The sequence below is a fragment of the Rana temporaria genome, chromosome 9 (genome assembly GCF_905171775.1).
Source record: "Rana temporaria chromosome 9, aRanTem1.1, whole genome shotgun sequence".
NCBI lineage: Eukaryota > Metazoa > Chordata > Amphibia > Anura > Ranidae > Rana > Rana temporaria.
Window position 1 is genome coordinate 111,376,433 of NC_053497.1, and position 13,320 is coordinate 111,389,752.

At 45.2% G+C, this 13,320-nt stretch overlaps 1 protein-coding gene across 1 annotated transcript in view; it reads left to right on the forward strand.

The window, feature by feature from the left end:
* Positions 1-1,649: 1,649 nt before the first annotated feature.
* GPSM1 (G protein signaling modulator 1) overlaps positions 1,650-13,320 on the forward strand; it is a 582,328-nt gene continuing 570,657 nt past the window's right edge. The window contains exon 1 of the mRNA XM_040324133.1: positions 1,650-1,819. The gene's annotated coding sequence lies outside the window, so the exon portion shown is untranslated. The remainder of the gene's footprint in view (positions 1,820-13,320) is intronic.

Below are 13,320 nucleotides of genomic sequence, written 5' to 3' on the forward strand. Positions count from 1 at the left end.
TAAAATGAGGAAAGATGCCTGGATTCATGCTGGAACAGTCCGTGGTGCATAACTAAGAGGAGATTGGTGTTTGGGCGTCATTGACCATCCATAATCTAGTGGTCCATTCCTAGAAGTAAGAGGCTTGGCTTACTGTGGTATTGGCAAATGTATAAGCCCCCATTACGAGGAGTTGATTGACGGCTGCTAAGGCACGTCTTGGCCTCTGTTTAATCTTCAACTGCCATGATGCTGCACATGTGATCAGTTATGACACCAGCCATTGGATGGTTTGACAGTTTGGTTGAGAGCACAACCAATGTGACAGTTAGCATTCCCGGCATGCCAGGAATGTAACTGCTTTTCCAAACTGTTAAATTGATGGATTTACTTCCGCTTTAAGGATGCTGGAAAGTTCATTTTGAGGGTGAACCTCCACTTTAAGTTTCAAAAACGGTTACATTCTGGGAATGCCAGGATTGTTAACTGTCACATTTGCTTGTGTCCTCAACCAAACTGTCAATCCATGAAATTACTGGTGTCAAAACTGATCACATGTGCAGCACCATGGGAGTTTCAGTTCAAACAGAAGCAGCTTTTTTGACTGTAGGATGACTAAAGGATAGGCGGGTTTAATTCCACTTTAGACCCCTTTCACACTGGGGTGTTTTTTAGGCATTAAAAAAGGCGCCTGAAAGAAGCCTCATCTGCAATCCAAATGTGAAAGCCAGAGTGCTTTCACACTGGTAAACCTATATTAAGGTTTACCTGTAGGTGCTGGAAATATCTCCTAAACCTGCCTGGTTTTTCACTGGTTTTCAGATAAGTGACAGATAATGGACTTCTATGCCATTATGCGTTACCTTTGCAGGAAATAAAGAGGAAATAAAACCCATCAGGGTTTACTTCCTCTTCAAGGCTGTCAGATGATAGGCCTCTACAAATTTTACAGTGCCTAAAAATAGAGAGCAACTGAGCATGTGCAGAGCAGTATGAGATTGTGTATTACTGGATTTTAAGCAGTATAGGCCTATATAGCTATACCTGCAATTGGGATCGGCTCAAAGTGATCTAGCAGGATTACATTTTTTCACTAAAGTTCCACTTTAAGCAATGCAACCAGGTCCAGAACCCATCTCCAGCTTGTTACTGGGCATTAAAGACAATTCAGTGCACTGATGGTGCCAACCCTCTACTCTACCCTCCTTTAGACATGTTTTCAATGTTATGTTGCACTTTTAGAGCGGCGGTCTTTCCTCAGAGTGTGCAGTGCGTGTCGGGCACATAGGCCTCAAAGGGGTTGTAAAGGTTTGTTTTTTATTTTCTAAATAGGTTCCTTTAAGCTGTCACAGCGTTTCCCCGCAGGGATGTAGTCCCAAGGGAGGGGGCGAGCACGCTGACTAACCCCCAGCCAGAACAGCTTGGATGATGGGGGCAAGCTTACTGAGGAATAACAGGAAGTGAGAAATTCAAACAAAGAAAAAAACATTTAGAAGGGAAATAGAAGGAAAACGTAAGTGAACCAACAGTGCACTAGCTTATTGAAACCTATTTACAAAATAAAAATATAACCTTTACAACCCCTTCAAGGGGGATGGGGCCCACCATGCTCTTACACAATACACATATTAAAGATTCCTGTTAACATGTACTGACTGTGATCTCTGATTCTCTCCTCCTGTAGTCTCTTGCACAGGATCCCCCCACTACTGCTGTAATCTAGGACTACTGGCATACCAGCTTCCAATGATGCAATTCTTCACCATTCAGAAAGAAACTGAACTTCCTCTGCAGAGCTTCTCCTGGCCTCATCTCCCACCCTGCTGCCACGCATTGTAAGGTAAGGGAGGACTTCTGGGTAAAAAAGGAGTCCAATGTAAAGAGGGCGCTGATCTATGTTGAAAGAGAGGACTCTGATGTAAGGGGGGCTCTGATGTAATAGTGTGGACTGTTTAGGTAAGTGGAGACTGTGAATGTAACTTTTAGCGCTATCTGCTCACACACCCCCCATTTGGGCGGTGTCACCTACAAATTTAGATGTCTGCAGTGTTGCTTGGCTCTGCTGTGTTGCAGGTCCACAGTGAGGCCCAACTTATATTCTTGCACACAGGCCCACTGCATTGCAAGGCACCTGTTTCAAAGCACTATTCTTCCCTCTCCTAGGCTGAATGCTGTTGGGGATAATTGTTTTTATTTTATTTTTTTAATACATTTTTTGTTAAATTGTTGCGGCACTATAAGGTGGATTTGACTAAAAATTTGCTTTAACCACTTACTTACTGGGCACTTAAACCCCCCTCCTGCCCAGACCTATTTTCTGCTTTCCACGCTCTCACTCTTTGACAATTGTATGGTCATACAACACTGTACCCAAATAAAATGTTTATCGTTTTTTCCCTACAAATAGAGCTTTCTTTTGGTGGTATTTGATCACCACTTGATGGACGCTGATGAGGCGGCACTGGTGGGCCCCGATAGGCGGCACTGAGAGGTGGCATTGAAGGGCATTGATAGGTGGCACTGGGAATTGGCACTAATAGGGGGCACTGATAGGTGAGACTGAAAGGCAGCACTGCTAGGTGACACTGATGAGGCACTGACTGGCATCACTGGTGGGCATTGATAGGTGGCAGTGATGGGCACTGATTGGTACTGAGTGGCACTGACAGGTGGCATTGGTGGTCATTGTGGGCACTGGCAAGGGACACTGGCAGGCCGTACTGGTGGGCACTAAAGAAGCTGGTGTGCCTCTTCCACTGGGGACCGATTTCCCTTACACGGGAGCCGGTGATCAGCTTTTTTTTTCTCCTCATGCTGTCAGCGTGAGGAGAAAAAAAAAAATTACCAAGCTTTGTTTACATCACGTGATCAGCTGTAGTTGGCTGACAGCTGATAACGTGGTAAGGGACCGGGACCGGCCCCTTACTCGGATCTGTGATCACCCGAGTCTGTGACTCAGTAATCACGGCTCGCGGGGCGCGCACAAAGGGGAGGACATCTATTGATGTCCTCCCGGCAATTGGGATCCACGCTGTAGCCGTCATTCCGCTATAGCGCGGGTGCCTAGTGGTTAATAAGATGGTATAGAATGCAGTAATCTATGCCCTCCAGCAATCCAAATGATTGCTTGTTTACCCTAGATTCACATCTCTACGTTCTGTGCGGGCTTTGTTTGCGTGGACACTGCAGGCAATTCAAATGAATTGGGTGCCGTGCCTGCGGTGCATGCTCCTTTTAAAAAACGCAGCCACAGGGAAATCCTGTGGTCTTTTTGACTATGCGATTTCCTTACAGTTCCTTCTCCCACAGTGCGAGTTTACACGTGTGAGTGCAGAGCAGTGCATTTTCACAGCGATTCCTGCACGCAGAGAGATGTGAACCTAGGGTTATTGTCCAATCAGTCAGCGCCTTGGGGTCCTTTACAATGCATATTAAAGTCATCTGACTACGTTCATGGGTTCTATTTTTAAAGCGTTTGTTGGACAAATGTTAAAAGCATTTAGGATACATTCACACTGTTTTTACCATGATTTTGCTGTGTTTCAGGTGCGTTTTCTGTGTGTCTCTAGTGCATTTTTGGGGTGCCTGCACCTGTGAAGAAATGAACATGTGACTCAAAAATGTAAAATTGTGGTGTATTTCCTCTGATTTACATTCATTTCAATTGGAAGCTGCGTTTTTGGTGCAGTTTTCAAAACCGCACCAAAGATGCAGCATGCAGGACTTTTCAATACGCACTGCACTTGTAACGCGGTGGTGTGAAAAATCCCATAGGATTTACATGAAAACCTTTTTCTTGCGTTTTTCATGCAAGAAAAAAAAAACGCAGGAAAAACATTGGTGTGAAAAGGCCTCTGGCTTTGTGAACCCCCATGCAATCTGATTCTGCTGCGGACCAAAAAAAAGGCCCTGTGTGAGTTTGGTCCGAATGCGATGTGATATCAGCCATACTATCTGTATGGCTGAAATTGCATCACACGGACATTGCATGTAATTTGCAGTGCTGTGTGAATCACATGCGATCTCACAGAGCGCGCTGGTGTGAACCGGCACTGTATCCTTTCTAAAACAAGCGATAGAAACGTGAAGTAAGGTAAAATCTTCTAATGGGGACATCTGTTTCCGTGAGGGCTATCTAAAAGGAAATTGCTCCTCACTGTGGGTAGACTTTTACTCGCCTCTGTTGTGTCTCCTCATGTTTTATATACAGTATCTCACAAAAGTGAGTACACCCCTCACATTTGTGTAAATATTTTATATTGTCTTTTCTTGTCACTGAAGAAATGACACTTTGCTACAAAGTAGTGAGTGTACATCTTGTATAACAGTGTAAACTTGCTGTCCCCTCAAAATAACTCAACACACCGCTATTAATGTCTGAACCACTGGCAACAAAAGTGAAAATTTCCAAATTGGGCCAAAGTGTCAATATTTTGTGTGGCCACCATTATTTTCCAGCACTGCCTTAACCCTCTTGGGCATGGAGTTCACCAGAGCTTCACAGGTTGCCACTGGAGTCCTCTTCTACTCCTCCATGATGACATCACAGAGCTGGTGGATGTTAGAGACCTTGCACTCCTCCACCTTCCGTTTTGAGGATGCCCCACAGATGCTCAATAGGGTTTAGGTCTGGAGACATGCTTGGCCAGTCCATCACCTTTACCCTCATCTTCTTCAGCAAGGCAGTGGTTGTCTTGGAGGTGTGTTTGGGGTCGTTATGTTGGAATACTGCCCTCCGGCCCAATCTCCGCAGGGTGGGGATCATGCTCTGCTTCAGTATGTCACAGTACATGTTGGCATTCATGGTTCTCTCAATGAACTGTAGCTTCCCAGTGCCAGCAGCAGCACTCATGCAGCCCCAGACCATGACACGCCCACCACCATGCTTGACTGTAGGCAAGACACACTTGTCTTTGTACTCCTCATCTGGTTGTTGCCACACATGCTTGACACCATCTGAACCAAATAAGTTTATCTTGGTCTCATCAGATAACAGGACATGGTTTCAGTAATCCATGTCCTTAGTCTACTTGTCTTCAGCAAACTGTTTGCAGGCTTTCTTGTGCATCATCTTTAGAAGAGGCTTCCTGCCAGGATGACAGCAATGCAGACCAATTTGATGCAGCATGCAGCGTATGGTCTGAGCACTGACAGGTTGACACCCCCCCCCCCATATCCCTTCAACCAATGCTGGCAACTACGTCTAATTTCCCTAAAACAACCTCTGGATATGATGCTGAGCATGTGCACTCAACTTCTTTGGTCGACCATGGCAAGGCCTGTTCTGAGTAGAACCTGTCCTGTTAAACCGCTGTATGGTCTTGGCCACTGTACTGCAGCTCAGTTTCAGAGTCTTGGCAAAATTCTTATAGCCTAGGCTGTCTTTATGTAGAGCGACAATTCTCACAGTTCTGAGGTGCCATATTGAACTTCCAGTGACCAGTATGAGAGAGTGAGAGCAGTAACACCAAATTTAACACATCTGCTCCGCCATTCAAACCTTAGACCTTTTAACGCTAACAAGTCACATGACACCAGGGAGGAAAAAATGGCTAATTGGGCCCAATTTGGACATTTTCACTTAGGGGTGTACTCACTTTTGTTGCCAGCAGTTTAGACATTAATGGTTGTGTGTTGAGTTATTTTGAGGGACAGCAAATTTACACTGTTATACAAGCTGTACACTCACAACTTTTGTAGCAAAGTGTAATTTCTTCAGTGTTGTCACATGAAAAGATATAATAAAATATTTTCAAAAAATGTGAGGGGTGTACTCACTTTTTTGAGATACTGTAAATTAAAACCCATAAACAACACATTTTGTAGAAGTATCCATGACTTATCTACAGCAGCCTACAGTTATTCTGTACCACTAATGTTCATAGCTATCAGTTGCAGGGGAATTCTTCATTGTGGATTGGTCAAACAAAATAAACTGTCTGATCTCTTCCTTAGGCAGACAAGATAGCTTTCAGCAAAATGTCAATATTTCCCATAGATTACCATTAAAAAAAGATTATGTTGCGTGTTAGCAGAGTTTATTTCCCATAGGTAATGGCTAGCTCAAAGCACTCTGCCTTTACAAGGTGAAGGCAGTGATCTCAAAATGCAAACACTCATTTTACATGTATGAAGATAAGTGTGGCAAGATACTAGCATGGGCTCCCAGAATTCAACAAGCGCAATCTTTTTTTCATGAAATAACGACCTACCATGGTAAAAAGAAATATTTATCAACTATAGCCAATGTGTTTAAAGATTATTATGGCTCACTATATAATCTTAAGAATTAACTACACAGCAACTAATCTTAAGGCAAAAGATTCACAAATATTTGGAAGCGAAAATGACCAAGCTTCCAGTGGAGGAATTGGCGAATTTATAGAAAAATTGGAATTAATGCGCTTGGGTTAAAAAAATAGCAGGTGGACAGCAGCTAGTATGTATTGTGGGCAACAATCTACAAGTATATAAAGGAAAAATGCAGTGCCTAAAATATCCATAAAAGAAGAGAACATGTCTATCGATCCCGGGAAGCACCTGATAAGTAAGTGATCCTTTACTTATGTGTGAGCAAGAGTCTCCAGCAACACCATAGTAAGCCAAGCCTCTTCTCTTTAGGAATGGACCACTAGATTATAGGTGGTCATTAATCTCCTCTTGAGTCTTATTCACCACGGACGGCTCCAGCATTTATCCAGGCATCTCTCCTCATGTTAAAAGATGTAAGAACAAATACCACTTCATGGTGTAGTATGTCAAACCACTTAAAATTCATTGTAACCACAAAGATATACTCACACAGTATATGATAAAAACGAGCATTTGTCATGGCCGTGGTTCACATGCACAATGACGCCATGCATCCAGAAGTTGACGCGTGGCGTCGTTGTGCACATGGACCGTGCCCATCTTGCTGGTTTGGAACCATCAGAAGTGTTTTACATGACATGCTCTTTTTTTTTTCTTTTTTTTTTTACAAGCAATAAGATGTTTTATTGAAAAAAAAAAAATAAGGATATACAGAGCATAGTGACACATCACAAGCAGGCGTTGTAAACATGACAGAAGAACAAACCAGCGGACAATGCATACAGTCAAGATGATACACACAATGTTTCAGCACAAAATGATGAGAGACAAATAAAATAGAATAGAAAAACCCCATGCAGCAATCTTCCGGGGGAAATGAGGTTACCCCACCAGACCAGGCGTCAGGAAAGCCTAGAAGCCCGGCCCAACTGGAGTAAGGTAAGTAGGGCCATGTGCACAAACAAAAAAGAATAAAAATAAAAGAAGGACCAAGAGCAAACAGTAAAGGGCAATGTTAATGGGTTCAGACTGCCTGCTCAGAACATGTTGCCGCATTCTTTAACCAGGCATCCCAAATTTCCCTGTATTTAGCAGGGCAACCCCGGTGTACATAGACCTCCTTTTTGTATGGTAGGACAGAATTAACTGCCGAGACCCATTCCTGAAGTAACAGAGGTTCAGCCCGAAGCCACCCCCTTGCTATAAGCAGCCTAGCCACATAAAGTGATTCCTGGAGGAATATCTTGTGATATCTGTCCGAGTCTGGAAACACCCCGAGCAAACACTGCTTGGGGCACAATGTCAGGGGAGATCGCATCCTGTCATGAATAAACTTCACAATTTGGGCCCAGTAATCCTGTATCACCGGGCACGACCACAGTAGATGGTAAAAGGTACTGGATGGACTGTCACATCTCGGGCACAGTGGGTTATAGTCGGGTTTGTATTTAACCAAGCGAATAGGGGTTAGGTATGAGCGGTGTAGAATGTATAGATGTGTTAGGCGGTCTGATAACCTGGTCGAAACCTTTTTGCAAGCGTCCAGGGCGTCTTCCCATTCGTCATCCTCCAGCTCCCCCACATCCCCCGACCAACGATCTTTAAGTTTGTATGCTATGACTGCAGCGGAGGGGCGAAGGAGAGAATTATGAAACCCTGAAATGAGTTTACGGCAATCTTGTCATAGTACGAATGACATCTAATTTTTCAACGTTGGGGGATACATTGCCAAATTGAGCCCTGAGAGCGTGACGAAGCTGGAGGTAGCGAAAGTGCATAAAGTTAGGGAGGTCGAATTCGTCCTTAAGCTGTTGGAATGATTTTAAGGTGTTGTCGCGGTAAACGTCTGACATGTATCTCACTCCCTGAGCAGTCCAAAGTAGCTGGTCAGGCACCGTCAGCAGCTCACCCAGGCCCGGATTACCCCAAAGAGGTGTGTGGAAGTGAGCGGGGGACAGGTTCAATCTGCGCCTCACAACCTCCCAGATCCTGCAGTGATGATAAAGTAAACCTCTGCGGTTTCCCAGCGCCCATGCACCCGCCACGTCCCTCAAGAGGACCTGGAATGGGTGGACGAGCCCGGGAGCGCAGGAGGAGCAAATCAAAGTGAGGTAGCGGTCCCTATCATGTTAATCCAAATAGAAAAAATGGGACAATTGGGCTGCCAGGTAATACAAATTGAAGTCAGGAAGTGCCACCCCTGCCAATTCCGTGGGATTTTTAAGAGTCTGCCAAGACAGCTTATGTCTAGCCGTGCCCCACACAAACGAGTTAAGGATGGCTTCAATGAATTTGAAAAGCCGAAGGGGCAGGTAGATTGGGGCATGCCAAAAAACGTACAAAAATTTGGGGAGGAGAATCCTCAACGAGATTTACACGGCCCATTACCCCCAAAGGCAACTTAGCCCATATCTGTGTTTTAGCTTTCAGAAGCACAATGAGCAGGGCTCAAGTCCTGCGGGAACGCGTGGGAACGGAGTCCCTGCACTTTTTTTTTTACAGCAGGAACGCAGTTCCCTTTGCAGGACTAGAGCAGCCGAGCCGCCCGAGCCAATCCTTCACTAAGCGGCGATGCCCAGCTCCAGTCAGTGGCAGGCGAACCTTAGTAATCCTTTATGTTACTGGCCGCTTTCTGTATATGGATTCATCGGGTAGTGTGCGGGTGTTCCGTCACTTCCTCGATGTCGCAATGTCTCCTGGGAGCTTTTGTCATTTTTCCCAGGAGACAATGCGGAGGTCTGCCGCAAGTTATCGCGGGATTTAAAAAAGAACTTGCTTAAAGTTCTTTCTAAATCCCGCGATAAAAAAAAACACATGTGGTTTAGTAATTATGCATATGAGCGTATCATATTTTTTTTTTTTTTTTGGTGGGGGAGTGGATCTTGGGTGGGAGTTGCCACACTTTTTTCCCCAGGACTTGACTCCTGGCAATGAGGGGTTCTATATTAAGCCGAACATAGTTTTCGGGGGAATGGGTAATATGGATTCCGAGGTATTTCAATGAGCTGACTCTCAGGAGAGGAAATGAGGCTTGGAGTGCTGTGGGGGCACCTATATCTATAGGGAGGTTCTGGGATTTATCACAGTTGATCCTCAGACCGGAATATTGACCAAAATTTTGTATGACCTCAAGGGCAGTCCGTAGTGAGTGGCCAGCATCAGACAGATACAAAAGCATATCTTCAGCATAAAGAGTAAGCGTCTCCACCAGCCCCCCACAACGGAGGCCCAGTATTCCAGGGTGGGCCCTGAGGGAAGCAGCAAGGGGTTCAACCGCCAGGGCGTATAGCAACGGGGACAGGGGACATCCCTGCCTCGTGCCCCTGGAGAGGGGAAAAGGGGCAGAGACTTGGCCATTGACCTGAAGATCCTGGCACATGGCCTGCAATACAGGAGGCGAATCCATGTAATAAACTTGGGTCTGAATCCAAACCGTGCAGTCCGAGATAGCCTCTAGTACACGTGCCGTGTTCTCTGCAGACGAGTCCACGAAAGTAGAGGAGCTGGCGCCATTTTCCTCCCCAGCCTTCCTGTCCGTAGCTCGGTACTTCGCCAATTTCGCCGGCCGTGTCAGACGTTTTTTTCGGCGGAGACATGTTCCCGACTAGCAGGCAGTGCCCTACACCCGATGGCAAGGGATAAACAGTCAGGGTTAGCCCCAGGATATTCAGCTATGGATGATCGGCGAGCGGAGCTCCCGTCTAGCACTCCTCACACCATGCCTTCCAGGCCACGCCCCCATGCTCGGTTTTTTAATCATCTGTGTAAGTATATCTATGTGGTTACAATAAATTTTAGGTGGTTTGACATACTGCATCATGAAGTGGTATTTGTTCTTGCACCTTTTAAAATGAGGAAAGATGCCTGGATTCATGCTGGAACAGTCCGTGGTGCATAACTAAGAGGAGATTGGTGTTTGGGCGTCATTGACCATCCATAATCTAGTGGTCCATTCCTAGAAGTAAGAGGCTTGGCTTACTGTGGTATTGGCAAATGTATAAGCCCCCATTACGTCGGATGATTTTTTTTTTTTACAAATATCTGAAAAGTGTTCATTTTCGGCCCCCCCTGAGTCAATACTTTGTAGAACCAACTTTCGCTGCAATTACAGTTGCAAGTCTTTTTGGGGATGTCTCTACCAGCTTTGCACACCTAAAGAGTGACATTTTTGCCCAATCTTCTTTGCAAAATAGCTCAAGCTTTGTCAGCTTGGATGGAGAGCATCTGTGAACAGAAATTTTCAAGTCTTGCCACAGATTCTCAATTGAATTTAGGTCTGGACTTTGACTGGGCCATTCTAACACGTGAATATGCTTTGATCTAAACCATTCAATTGTAGCTTTGGCTGTATGTTTAGGGTCGTTGTCCTGCTGGATGGTGAACCTCCGCCCCAGTCTCAAGTCTTTTGCAGACTCTAACAGGTTTTCTTCTAAGATTGCCCTGTATTTGGCTCCATCCATCTTTCCATCAACTCTGACCAGCTTCCCTGTCCCTGCTTAAGAAAAGCATCCCCACAACATGATTCTGCCACCACAATGTTCCACAGTGGGGGTGGTGTGTTCAGGGTGATGTGCAGTGTAAGTTTTCCACCACACATAGCATTTTGCTTTTAGGCCAAAAAGTAGAATTTTGGTCTCATCTGACCTGAGCACCTTTTTCCACATGTTTTCTGCGTTCCCCACATGGCTTCTCATAAACTGTAAACGTAACTTCTTATGGCTTTCTTTCAACAATGGCTTACCATGGATCTCTTGGCTGGTTCTTTGATTAATGTTCTCCTTGCCCAGTCTGTCAGTTTAGGTGGACGGCCATGTTTTTGTAGGTTTGCAGTTGTGCCATACTCTTTCCATTTTAGGACGATGGTTTGAACAGTGCTCCGTGAGATGTTCGAAGCTTGGGATATGTTTTCATAACCTAACTCTGCTTTAAACTTCTCTACCACTTTATCTCTGACCTGTCTGGTGTGTTCCTTGGCCTTCATGATGCTGTTTGTTCAATAAGGTTCTCTAATAGACCTCTGAGGGCTTCACAGAACAGCTGTATTTACACTAAGGTTAAATTACTCATAGGTGGACTCTATTTACTAATTATGTGACTTCTGAAGGCAATTGGTTCCACTAGATTTAAGTTGGGGGCATCAGAGTAAAGGGGGCTGAATACAAATGCACACCACACTCTTTTCACATATTTTTTATTTGTAAAAAAAAAATGAAAACCATTTAGCATTTTCCTTCCACTTCACAATTATGTGCCACTTTGTGTTGGTCTATCACATAAAATCCCAATAAAATAAATTTACATTTTTGGTTGTAACATGACATAATGTGAAAAGTTTCAAGGGGTATGAATACTTTTTTCAAGGCACTTTATTTGTACCTCAATGTCCATATAACATTTCAATTATTATGGTCCGCTTTTCTTTGTGAGTGAGAGCTTATGTGCCTGCTCGTATTTTTGTATCTATACGCTTGAAATGGCAATAAACAGTAATTAAAGCGGATGTGCGCTGAAAAAAAAAATATTAAAAGCCAGCAGCTACAAATACTGCAGCTGCTGACTTTTAATATTAGGACACTTACCTGTCCTGGAGTCCAGCGCTGCCCGCAGCAGAGGACGAGCGATCGCTCGTCACTCTGCTGCTCCCCCCACCATCCACGGTGAGGGAACCAGGAAGTGAAGCGCTCCGGCTTCACTGCCCGGTTCCCTACGGCGCATACGCGAGTCACGCTGCGCCTGGCGATTGGCTCCCGCTGTGTACTGGGAGCCGAGTGTTCCCAGCACACAACGGGGGGGCGGCGGGAGGTGACGTCATGCCCGCAGTCTGCCCAAGACTGTTGTGGCCGGAAGTGGGTGCAAATACCTGTCTTTAGACAGGTATCTGCACCCCCCTCCCCCCTGAAAGGTGTCAAATGTGACACCGGAGGGGGGGAGGGTTCCGATCAGCGTGAGTTCCACTTTAGGGTGGAGCTCCGCTTTAAAAAAATAACATCCCATTACTTTTGTTGTTTACCGATGCCGAAAAGGAGTTTAAAAGAGGGTGGACTGGACATTAATGAAATGACTCCCAATAGTTTGGCAATGGGAAAAAAGATGAGGGTCTGGAGCAAAGCCATCTACTCCAGTGCTTCTCAACCTTTTTCCGGTCACAGCGCCCTTGAAAAGTATTTTCAATCTTTAAGTGAAACTAAAGTCTTGAATTTATTTTCTTTAAGAGTAACAAACATGTTATATTTACCCGCTCTGTGCAATGGTTTTGCATAGAGCAGCCCAGATCCTCCTCTTCTTGGCGCTCCCTTCTGTTGAGTGCCCCCATAGCAAGCAGCTTGCTAGGGCAGCGGCTCGGCTCGGGTGCCCCCATGTGTGTCCATTCAGACATGGAGTCGCAGTTTGGCCCAGCCCCTTCTATCCTCATTGGCTCACTGACTTTGACAGCAGTGGGAGCCAATGGCACTGCACTGCCATCTCAGCCAATGAGGAGGAAATGTCCAGGGCAGCCGAGAGTCTGCTGCAACATCGCTGGATTGAGATGGGCTCAGGTAAGTATTAGGGGGCTGAGGAGGGCTGCTGCACACAGAAGGTGTTTATCTTAAGGCACCACTTTAAGGCATCCCGGTCTAAGTCTTGGTTCACATTGCTGCATGTCGTGGAATGCGCACAAAATCACAAGTGTTCCCAATATGCAGACAAATGCGCTGCTCTTTAGCAGGAGTGTCATTGATTCCTAATAGTATCCCCATGCATTGGCTAACACAGTACGTTTTTGTTGCTGCACAATTTTACAAGAAAGGGTCAGGGGACTTCTTTCCCTGCATTTCTGCCAGTAGGGCAGCCTGGTAAAAATCAATGGACTGCCTTGCATACAGCACGTAGCCACACAGATGTGAACCAAGAGCCCTTTCACACATAAGGTTGGGGGGTGGTAAAATCACGCACAGTGCCGGTTTTATATCTCAGGAGCCTATCCAAAGAGATTTTTGAAGCATCCCCCCCAAAAAAAAATAGACTGTGAGATCAACTTTTCTTGATAAA